General features: G+C 38.5%; 2 pseudogenes; one reads left to right on the plus strand and one right to left on the minus strand.

The window, feature by feature from the left end:
• Window positions 1-2,965: 2,965 nt before the first annotated feature.
• On the minus strand, window positions 2,966-6,582 carry LOC149149618 (cysteine-rich receptor-like protein kinase 15; annotated as a pseudogene).
• Window positions 6,583-9,037: 2,455 nt separating this feature from the next.
• LOC149149619 (pentatricopeptide repeat-containing protein At3g12770 pseudogene) lies at window positions 9,038-11,705 on the plus strand (annotated as a pseudogene).
• The last annotated feature ends 1,072 nt before the right edge of the window (window positions 11,706-12,777 follow it).

The raw sequence follows: 12,777 nt of genomic DNA on the forward strand, positions 1-12,777 counted from the left end.
AGTTCAAGGCCATAATAAGACTTTAACTTTATGATAAAAAGCCATCATGAACATCCTTGTAAATCTATGGTGAATGTTACATATCTTAATATTAAAATATAAAAATTGAATTAGTTAAAAAAATTAAATAAAAAACTATGAATTAAATATTCAACATTATATTTAAATGATCAAAAATAAAATTAAAAATTGAATTTATAGCATAAAAGTTACAAGATATATATCTACAAATAAAAAATCTAAACCCACCCAATTTTTAATGAGCTTAGGAGTAAAGATGAGTGAAAAGGTGATTCATGTCTTTTTTCAAGGTTTCAAATCGCATGATCAGATTATTCTAAATCCTAATCAGATTCTATTTTCACACATTATTCTAACCCCTTAAATAAGAGATGAGTTGTTAGAATTTGTGGGGGTATATATATATATATATTGGATTAAAAATAATTTATAAGATTATTAGTTTTTTTTTTTAAATAATTTAATTATTTTCTTATTTAAATTAATTACGCCGTAAGGCGTTCCCTCTAAGAAAGACATCCCTAAAATGTGACGTGTGCAATCTTGAGCCATTGATTCTGTGTGTTAGATGATTGGGGTGTTTTCTGCCATTGATTTAATCTGTTTTTTTCTGCCATGTTTTTTTCCATCCGCGGGAAGACAGAGAGAAAGGATCTGGCAATGGGCCAATGAAAGGCCACGCCTCCTGACTCTTCGCAGTGACTGAACCGAAACGTGTCTTTCTTCTTCGTTTCGTGTCTTTCTTCCTAATTTGTCATGTTATGCATGGTAGAAAGTGGAATGGGAAAAACGGCCGGTGAAGCATCTTATATACACTCGAAACCCTTCGATGCACCCATTGCTGGTGATACACACTACGAAATCTAGTTCAAGTGGAACTCTATTTTGGGATTTCCTGGAGCACTCTTGATAACGAATTTGCATTCACTAGAGTTTTTTCTGAAATCCGTAATTCTTGATATCGCTGGCCATGGTAAGCTGCGTTTTAAGTGCAACTCTTGGATATTCCCCTTTCATACCACCAAGTGCGATCGCATTTTCTTCTCCAACAAGGTATGCTGTATGGTACAGTACTGGTTCAATATATAGCTTAAGCGATACTTTAATTACAGTCCCGTATAAGCCGATTGAAATTGACAATCTTGAGTGAATCCTGCATTCATTCAGAGCTATCTACCTGACTCAACGCCAACCGGTCTGAAGAAACTGAGAGAACGAGATATGGTGGAGCTACGAGGAGATGGAACCGGAGAAAGGGAGCTATCCGATCGGATATATGATTATGACGTTTACAATGATATCGGGAATCCTGACAGCAATCCAGAGCTGCGGAGAGAAGTGCTCGGCGGATCCAAGGAATTCCCATATCCCAGAAGATGTAGGACTGGCCGTCCACCAACCAAAACAAGTATAATATTTACCTCTTTTCATCTCGAAAGTTTCATTTGGATTGATAAACAGATTGTCATCGATTTGTGAAATATTCCATTCTGAAATACGTTATGATCGCATTCAGAAAGCTTCTATTCTGCAGTGAATCTTTAGTCTAGTAGCCCATCCACGTGGCAATTACTTAGTTGTCAAGGGTCCAGCCAAAATGCGTAGATTGCCATGCGGTTTATAGTAAAAACACTGGTATGCAGATCCCAAATTTGAAAGCCGAGTCAGTTTTCCGAACGTGAACTTCATTCCCGTGGATGAAAGGTATCCTCGAACAGACTTCTCGGCATTCGGCAACATGATTGCACCTACGATCACTGACATATTTGAAACTGAATTCCAAACGTTAGCACAAGTTGAAAACCTATACGTTCGAGGTTTTAGAAGTCCATATAACTCCCAAAAGAGTTCTCAGATTGTGGAAGGAATACTGGAAGCTGCCGAAGCTAATGCCCTCATAAACATTTCGCGCCCCCAAGTCTTGGCAGGTGAGATTTTATTTTGTGTTCTACGATTAATATAACGACGTCGATATTTTAGAACAAACTGATTTCTGAAATGAATATTGTTTACCATAGCCAATGAATGCGCGTGGAAGACCGACCGAGAATTTGCGCGCCAGGTGCTGGCTGGTTTCAATCCTATGATGATTAGGCGTTTAGATGTAAGTCCATTCGTCCCCAATAAAACCTTTCCCATTTATGAAATTTATTTAAGAAATTATCGCACTGAAAGTTGGAGATTATATATGGTAAAATAGTGTGAGATTGTTAATAGCACTGACCAATTCAAAATTGGATTCAATCTGGGCCAGTTTTGCGTTAAGGGATTTCAAAGACTAAATTTATTTAAAGCTAACACAAAAAGACGGAGTTAGACGACCCTTTGGGGTTCTCTTCGCCAAAATGTGTTTGAATATTTTCCAAGGTTTTGTTGAATATTTTACAATTATTGAAACCTCCAGGACATACTACCAGTTTAAAATGGGTCAAAGTTAATGATACCACTGGGTGAGTTTTTTCAAGGATCTTCTCTTTAAGCGTTTCATTACTTATATTTACGCCGTAAGGCATTCCCTCTGAGAAAGACATCCCTAAAATGTGACGTGTGCAATCTTGAACCATTGATTTTGTGTGTTAGACAATTGGGGTGTTTTCTGCCATTGATTTAATCTGTTTTTTTCATAGAAAAATATTATTTTTTCCACCAGCTGGAAGACAGAGAGGGAGGATCTGGCAATGGGCCATGAAAGGCCAGGCCTCCTGGCGATGAGACTCTTCGCAGTGACTGAACCGAAACGTGTCTTCGCAGTGACGAAACGTGTCTTTCTTCCTGCCTGAGGGCCGTGTAGCCAGCGCAGCCTTGTGCTGTACTCTCACTATTTTTAAGAAATGTTGGTTGTGTTGGATTTAGTAATGTTACAGGAGAGCTTGAAATCATTAATATAACATTAGACATGGTTGGACATTGGGGTGTTTTCTGCCGTTGATTTAATCTGTTTTTTTCATAGAAAAATATTATTTTTTCCACCAGCTAGAAGACAGAGAGGGAGGATCTGGCAATGGGCCATGAAAGGCCAGGCCTCCTGGCGATGAGACTCTTCGTAGTGACTGAACCGAAACATGTCTTCGCAGTGACGAAACGTGTCTTTCTTCTTCGTTTCGTGTCTTTCTTCCTGCCTGAGGGCCGCGTAGCCAGCGCAGCCTTGTGCTATACTCTCACTATTTTTAAGAAATGCTGGCTGTGTTGGATTTAGTAATGTTACAGGAGAGCTTGAGATCATTAATATAACATTAGACATGGTTGGACGGAGGCCTGAATCAGCTTGCGTGCATAGAAGAGCAACCTCAATGCATCTTACGACTTCCTCCTGCTGCCATGTTTCCATTACTGTGGAATCAATCATATTCAGAAGACACCCTTGCTTCTGTAATCTCCATGCCTGCATCCCATCCAAGGTAAATCATCATTATTCTGATTTATCGCAATCCACTGTTATTCATACCAAAAAAAAGTCATGAATTGAAGTCTTACCCATTCTGATAGGCTTTGCATTTCTGGGGAAAAATTTATATCACTGTTTTTAATTCCCGTCACAATCTCAAGGATTAACACTCCAAAGCTATACACATCAGCTTTCAGGGATAGTTGCCCCTGCATTGCATACTCTGGCGCCATGTAACCGCTACATACTCAAATCAGAAACTCTTCAAATAAGTTGGGGGTGATTTTGGCACATGATTGCATAAATGTTAAGTTGTTTAACAAATTGATTAATTTCAAATAAATTGCATAGAGAAGAGAAGGGTAGAGTGAAATATTCTCACTATGTCCCTGCAACTCTTGTTTAGATGTGAGTCTCGTCTTCAGGAAAGAGTCTTGCTAGCCCAAAGTCTGCTATTTTAGGATTCAGCCTTTCATCAAGCAAAATGTTGTTTGCTTTAATGTCTATATGAATTATTCGCAACTGTGAATCCTCATGAAGATAAGGAAGACCACGAGCTATTCCCATTATGATGTTATAGCGTTTTTGCCAATCAAGATGTCTCTTCTTCTCTGGATCTGTATTTGTATTCAAAGAATAGTAATTTTCAAAACCTTTTACATAATCAATCTCATTAATTTATGAAAAATTGATCATCTTTCCCTCATACAGGAAACAAAATTCAAAATGACATACAAAACGGGAAGGTGTCAAGACTCTTGTTTCGCAAATACTCATAAACAAGCAACCTTTCGGGATCCTCGGCACAACATCCGAGCAGCTTTACCAGATTTCGGTGTTGAACATGGGTAACAAGCTTCACTTCATTCATAAACTCTCGTTTGCCCTGTCCAGACCTTACAGACAACTTCTTCACTGCTATTTCTTTTCCGTCTCTCGTTATTCCCTGGAAGAATCAGTCCATCAACAAACCATGGAAAAATCCCTGTTCCTGTTCCTCTATCTGGAAGATGATGTAAAGTGATAGCGTTAAACTTGCAAACAATATGGGTAGGTAAATAACTTGTATACAGGGCCAAAGCCTCCCTCTCCAATCTTCATGTTTTCATGAAAATTATCCGTTGCTTCTGTGAGTGCTTCTAAGGTGAAAATAATTTGATCATGTTCGATTAGTGTCAATTCTGGATCATTAACATGTTTTTCTACATAGAAAAAGAAGAGGCAAATGAGAATCTAATTTCATTAGATAACATAAATATGAATGGGTTGTGTTAAAGAGATGCCTGGTTATAGATTCAATTTTATTTCTAGATGGTAGATTTAGAATATTTTGAAAATTATTCTTAAAATCTGCCATCAAGATAAGTTCAGAATAAGATAAACAAGAATAAGGTCAATTATTCTTAAAATCTGAGATAAATTCCGCTGATTCTACCTTCATTCTGCTGACATGTTACTGGGTTCCGTGAAAAGAAAGATTTCAGTATGTTCCTCAGGGCAAACAAACAGACCATTAACGCTACTAAGACGCCTGCCACAATCCCCAGAGAATTTTCTGTAGAGCAAATCATGTAATGCATTGTATTGTTATTTACAGACATTGAAGTTACAATCAATTTCTATAATCCCCAAAAGCAAGGAAATCATAAAATTAGATGTGGCCATGAGGGATTACTTGATGTGGTGTGTGAAGCTCCATTCGCCTGAGTCACCTGAGTCATATGGGCAGAAGGGTTTGGCCGGGAGGAGTTAGAGAATGAAAGTGGACTAGCACTATTCCCAGCAGTACTAGTGTTAAAAGAAGGGTATATTTCATATCGAACCCTGCAGCTTCCCGATAGTGCCTGGGCTCCTCCATTCAGAGAACGACATCGGTGGAGGTTATTCGTTGGTAGTTGAAAGCAAGATCTGCAGTCCTTTCTGGATAAATCTCTCCAACATTGAACTAAACTGTAAACGGTACCATTGGCAGAACATGTAGCTGAGCCTTGAGTGAATCCCTTATTTGCAGAATTGCAGGCCTCATCAGACACGTTGAAAAGCAGATTTGAAGTAGTGGTCTTGAAATTGTATAGATTACTTGTACTAATTTCAATTACCATAACCAGATAAGTCCCATTGGTGTCTAGCTTTGAAAAAAGGCTAAAGTTCTCGTATCGCAGGAAGCAGCTTTCTAACCATACTCGAGCGCCGACGTCTTTTCCACAAAGTTGTATAACACTATCGTTTGCTTCTTGTGAATAGATTGAACAGTCTTGGCTAGATATGTTACCTTGACACTGGAGGAGGCCATATATTCTGTTAGGACTTTTGCCATAGAAAGAAGTGTTGAACCTTGTTTGAGGTGCGTTCTTCATTAGATCACCCATTAACCTATTCAAATCGCTCGAAAAAGTACTTCCATTGGCATAAGTAGAGGCATTACCGCAGGCGTGTGAGCTAATCTGTGAAGTAACAGAAGGAAAATTGGTGATGAATAGTAAACCGATGAAATGAAATAGAATAGCTGACAATCTTTTCTGCAGTGGGGATGCATGCTGAAGCTTTGGAAGCTTGTGATGAACTGAGAGCTTCTGGGTTGGATTTTGATGTGTCTTCTTACAATGCTGTTATATATGCACTTGGTAGTGCTGGGAGGATTAATGAAGCTTACAACATGTTCATGATCATGCAAGCCAAAGGTCTTGAACCAGATACAATTACTTATGCAAGTATGACAATTAGCTATGGGAAGCTAGGGTTGGTAGACGGTGTTAGGAGAATGTTTTACAAAATGAAACAAAAGGGTTTTCGGCCAAACGAATTCACGTTCAAGGCAGTTATAGATGCCTATAAAAGTGTTGGGAAGTTTGCTTTAGCCAGATTTGTTACCCAGGAGAGGGAGTTCAGGGAGTTCATGCATCAGTTGCAAGATCATGGTCACATTATATAAGATTATGCAGATCTGGTTTCGAGCTCCATTTCATGTGCAAAGCTTTTAAAAGGAAGCTGGCATATCCTGTATTCATGCTGTTGTGTCTTTTAACATTTTGTAAAATTGTAACAGGTTATTTTTTTTTGGGAAATTTAAATCTATGCTTCACCTTGGGGCATCTGCAATATTTGACGACATAATGCCTTTAGAAGCACATAGTTTGTTTGACTACCTGTCCACTAGTTAGTTTGTCTATGCTCATTATGGTAAATTCGATCTTACACCTTGAACAGGATTTACTTGTAATTTACTAAATCCAATGGCTATTTTTTGGGTATCCGACACTTGATTAATTCTCACCTCGAGCAATCTTTGACAACATAATGGCCTCTAGAAGCTTATAGAATCCAATTTTTAACATATTTTCACTCTTTCTATCACTAGCAGTGCTTAATTCAAACAATGGTGAGACCATTTGGATGTTAGAAACCTAATGCTAATTTTCTATTTGTCCCTAACCTAATGAATATTAATATTGGTGATAGCATATCTTTAAAATGAACATATTGAGTTAATTTCCCTTATATAAAGGTCTTCCTTATTTATTCATAATCTTTGAATCTCAATTACACCATTGTTCTCATCCTTTGTCAAATGTTCATCAAGCAATGTCAGAAGACAATATTGGCATCCATCAAGGACCTTAAGATAAACCTTATAAACTGAAAGCATGCAGTCTGTAACTAACATGAAATCAAAGTGTCAAATAAATTAATTTGTGCATTTGCTAATTGTGGTAACCCTCGCTCTTCAAATATTAGATAGTTCAAGCTTTGATCTCATGAAATAAATGTAACCTTACAAATTGCAGGGCACTAGTCTATTTTTGTGCTAAATTTTATTGTGCATCATGTGATTTGATTATTACAAGGTTTGTAATTTGATTTATTTCTGTTGTTTGTACTTTGAAGGCTATTGCATCTTGGGGAGTTCGCAACAACATTGACTTTCTTTCTTTGTCTTATACACGACATGCTGAAGACATTATACAAGTAAGAAATATGACATAAAATCTACATTCTTGCTCATGTTCTGAGCTTGTGATGTTACTTCTAGCAACTATGATGGATCTCACATAAAATTTTATGTCAAGTTGTTTTTCTAGAAACAAGTTATAGCAACACCGTCCATGCTTTTCAACAGATTGTGCGCCAAGAGGGCATCCATGCCCTCTTCAGAGGAGTAACAGCTAATATTATGTTAAGAGTAGTAAGGGCTGGAGTTCTTGCACTATATGATCAGCTTCAGTGACTAGTTCTGAGTAAGTCGAACAAGTCAATATTGATATGTAGCGGATGCATGGACAGTGTTTGACAAAATGCCTGAACGAGATGTGGTGTCATGGAATACTATGATTGTTGGATATACTAAAAATGGGTATTGTCAAGAGGCATTAAGGCTTTATGGCTGGATGCAATGGACAGCTATAGAGGCGGATCATGTTACCTTTTCCAGTGTACTTGGTGCGTGTGCTGGCCTAGAAGCTCCGCAGCAAGGAAAAGAGGTGCATGGCTATGTAATTAGAAATGGGTTTGACCTAGAGAACCCCATAGGGAATGCTATTCTTACTATGTTATGAATGTCCTAGCTTCTACGCATGTTTCATTCCCTACATTAGTGTTCCTTGGCCTTGATGTATAGTATATTGGAAAAGGTTATGAGATATTTTACAATCTTAAGCCCAATGCATGCCTTCTCATGTAACAATCACATTGTCCAAGATAATTCAATTTGTCAGATAAATTTTGTATCTTTTGGGTGAATTATGTTAGGGCAGTTAGAACCTGCCATGCATATCTTCTCTTGAAATCTTCTACACGTAACCTTAAATAATTATGCTCGAAATACCATCTATATCAATGAAATATGATCACATGACGTGTCACCATTGGGATACCACCCAACAACACTGCATTATGCAAATTTCTAGCAATACTATACTCAATGTAACCCCTATTCGACATTTTTTGTAAAATTATGGCCGATATGAAGAAATGAATCAGGTAGAAATTCAATCTGTCTTATGAAAATGTCACTAACTATCCAGGTATGTTTTTGCTATGTATGCACCCTAGATTACACCGATGCTATGTATGCACCCTAGATTAGACATCAAATATTTTACTAATCCCCTCTGCTTTTGCATTTTTCCATTTTTCTCTATCAAACATATGCTTGTCACAAAAGGCAAGTAATTGCTTATGCTTGCAGTCACACTATTTTTTATGAGACGATTTGCAATTAGAATTACAATAATCAGTGCAAGAACAAAGTCCATTCGAGAAACAATGGAAACAATTTGCATCTCTCATAACAATTCGCTTCCCGGTGATCAACAGCATGAGCTTTGTGGCATTGTGGCAACGCCCTGAAACGCGAAGGTTCTTGCTAATATGAATAGATGATCTAGCCATTTGTTGATGATAAAAAATAAACACCGGTAAAGAAACAAAATTGCATAAAAATTTGACTTCTTTCTTCTATGCTATTGTTTCTTATGTCATTTGCATAACATTTTGACTTCTTTCTTCTATGTTGTTGTTTTTTATATCATTGCCTTACGGCGTTTCCTTTGCAACATGTGGTGCAAATGCTAGTAATAAACTAGCACAATCTATATTAAAAAACCGACATTAACATATTCTCGTCATTTTTCAAATAAAATATTTTTCAAATTCCACTATTAACCCTTATTCCCAATTCAATAAAATCAAAATAAAATCCACCCATGTTCCCTTAAGCCATCATATTTTGGGAATTCAATAAAAGCCGTGGGAGTGGTCTAGTGCCAAGGCAGTGAAAGTTTACTGGTTTACTGGTAATCAGCGATACTTATGCGATCCCAACCCCGATCCCTTCTTCAGCCATCTGAATTGTTTCAAGACCGGGTTGTATCAAAACCCCCGAGATTTGGCTAACATACACTAAATACACAGAATTTGCCTACTCAACCTCACAACACCAATCTATTTCGGGTTCTAAGAGATGAATCTTTTGCTCGTTCCAGTTCGGCATGAATGCACTCTTCCAACTTCAGCCACCAAGATTTTTCACAAATGGAGTTGGGTTGCTACTGAGCAGTGCTGGCTTATTCACGGATGCATATTATGCTTCTGTCCTTCAAGAATGTACCAATATCCAAACACTCAACCAAGTCCAGGCCCACATGCTAATTAATGGATTTCAACAAAATATTTTTTTACAAACCAAGCTCGCCACTCTGTATGCCACGGTCAACATTGAGCATGCACGCCTCCTGTTTGACAAAATACAGAAGCCGAAGGTTTGCTTGTGGAATGTGATGATCAGAGAGTATGTCAGGAACGGCTCCTGCTATGAAGCGCTTTCTCTGTATTACCAAATGCAACAGGTCGGAAAACAGCCAGACAATTTCACATTCCCTTATGCACTCAAGGCATGCGCCTCTCTGTCTGCTCTGCAATATGGTAAAGAGATTCATAACCATGTTATTAGAAATGGATTTGAATTTGATGTGATCGCGGGGAATTCTCTTATAGGTATGTATGCCAAGTGCGGGAGATTAGAAGATGCACTCCAAGTGTTTGAAAAAATGCCTCAACGAGTTGTTGTTTCATGGAATTCTATGATAGCTGGGTATGTCCTGAATGGTCTTGCCAATGAAGCCTTGAAACTCTTTAATCAGATGTTGTCAGAGGATGTGAAGCCGGACCTGGTTACCATAAGGAGTGTGCTTCCAGCATGTGCTAATTTAGCTGATCTGCAACAAGGCAAGTGGATCCATGATTATGTCATTCAACAGGGATTTCATTTGGATGTTGTTGTGGGAACTGCTCTCATAGACATGTATGCTAAATGCGGGAGGATAAAGACTGCACGCCAAGTGTTTGACAAAATGTCGACAAGAGACGTGGTGTCGTGGAGTGCGATGATTGCAGGTTATACATTGAGTGGGAATTCCCATGAGGTCTTGAAGCTCTTTTATGAAATGCATTTTACAAATATGAAACCTGACTTGGCCACTGTGAAGTCTTTGGTCCCGGCTTGTGCATATTTGACAGCTCTGCAACCGGGCAAGTGGATCCATGGTTACTTGATTAAAAGTGGATTTGAGTCTGATGTTTCTGTAGGGACTGCGCTTGTAGACATGTATGGAAAATACGGTAGCATAGACATGGCACGGAAGCTGTTTGACATAATGCATGAAAGAGATGTGGTGTCATGGAGTGCCATTATTGCTGGCTATGGAATACATGGGGATGGTGAGAAGGCACTTGAGCTTTTCTCAGAAATGCAAAAGGCAGGTCTTAGCCCAGATAATGTCACCTTCGTATGCGTTTTATCTGCTTGCAGTTATGCAGGCTTATTGGATGAGGGCTGGCAAATTTTTGATTCCATGATCCGAGATTATGATATCAGGCCAAGTGTTGAGCATTATGCATGCATGGTTGATCTTCTTGGCCGCGTGGGTCGCCTTGATGAAGCAGAAGACTTCATAAAAAAAATGCCATTAAAGCCTGATGCTGGTGTGTGGGGTGCTTTGCTTGGCGCATGTAGAATTCATTGCAACATTGAGCTAGGTGGGCGTGTAGCTGAACAACTTTTTTGTTTAGAGCCGGACAATGCTGGACATTATGTGTTGTTATCGAATATGTATGCTGCAGCTGGCCGTTGGGATGATGTTGCGAAGGTGAGAACAAAGATGAAAGATAAGAGGTTAAAAATGACACCTGGATGCACCTTGGTCGAAATAAATAACAGGGTTCATCAATTCATTGCAGACGACAGATCACATCCTCATTCCGATGAAATTTATTCTACATTGGAGTCTCTGGCTGTGCAGATGAAGGATGCAGGGTATGTTCCCAACACGGGCCTTGTGCTGCATGATGTGGCAGAGGAGGTGAAGGAACGCATGCTTTGGAGTCACAGTGAGAAGTTGGCAATCGCTTTTGCCCTTATCAGTACAGGTTCCGGGTCCCCTATTCGGATTACAAAGAACCTTCGTGCATGTGTTGACTGCCACACTGCAGCTAAGTTCATCTCCAAGATTGCAAAGCGAGAAATTATTGTAAGGGATGCAATTCGTTTCCATCATTTTAGGGATGGATCGTGTTCTTGTGGAGACTATTGGTGAATATATGTAGTTAGGTAGCTGGAAACTGATGTGTGTAACTGTCTTAAGTGGGAAGCCTAAATTTAAGGTCTCTTCGTATGTGGACTGTAACATCTTCAGTTCCAGAGTGCTAATAGAAGAAACAATGGATATTGGTGTGAACTGAGGGACTTAATATTTAACGATAACATAGCGCTCAGAATTAATCAACATATATACAGTTCTTCCTCCTAACATCCACATATGGCATGCAGTAAGATATTTTGATGAATATTAATACATTGAAGCATGCGTATTCTGTGTTTGGCAGTAGACCTTTATACATTGACACATGAGTTATTCTACATTGGGTATCGTCTTCTATTATTATATGTTGTAGTGCAAGCTGATTGCATCTTATTGTTTTTTAAGGACAACAGTAGCATGATGTTTTTCTGCTTGCATCATAGATATGATAAAAATTAACGTGGCATGATGATCTCCGATTTGATTTCTGGTTTTGTTCATATGCATTATGATGAATGATGGAACCAAGACGTGTGGGAAGTTTTGTGAGTTGATAATCATTTTTCTAATTTATATATCCTATCCTTAATCATATTTTAAAATTTTCTCGTTATCCAACTTGGTAACTGTTATGGCACCTCACAATACGTACTGGTTCCAGCTTATTAAAAACGCCATTATCATACTCAGCAGAAGAAATTAAGTTTGAACTGGCTATGGCACCTCACAATATGTATTGCTTCCAGCTCAGGAAAACGCCTTTATCATACTCAGCAGTATAGAAATCAAGTTTGAATGTCCAGATTTATGTAGATAGGCTAGCCATAGATTAAAGGGGTAATTTAGAGGCTGGATGGAAGACTTAGAATAGGATAGATTTATTGACCGACTACATGGTTATGACCCGTTGTCTGGAGCTGACCATGGATTTTGTATTGGTGGTTTTTTTTTAATATCCTTTTGCTTATTTATAGGTGTGTGCAATGAAAATGAGGATGTGTAGAGTTTTGGGTTTTGCAGGTATTGCTTGAGAGACTGAGGGGCCAAGTGTAGTGTCTATACTGCCTGAGGTAATTTCAGCCTGAGTTGGCGACCATACCTTTACACGAAAGTTTCTGCTCTATTTACTGGTTCACCGGACTATATAATAATTTATGGTTTTTTAGCGTTTGTTATGGTTGTTCAACTCTGGTTTTATTCATATGCATCATCACGAATGATAGAGTCAAGACATGTGCCAAGTATTATCGATTAAAAGGGGGGTATTTAGAGGCTGGATTGAAACCTTGGAATATG

This window comes from Pinus tabuliformis, chromosome 9 (assembly GCF_031772625.1).
Source record: "Pinus tabuliformis cultivar Carrire ecotype Pingquan chromosome 9, CPIR1, whole genome shotgun sequence".
NCBI classification, from domain to species: domain Eukaryota; kingdom Viridiplantae; phylum Streptophyta; class Pinopsida; order Pinales; family Pinaceae; genus Pinus; species Pinus tabuliformis.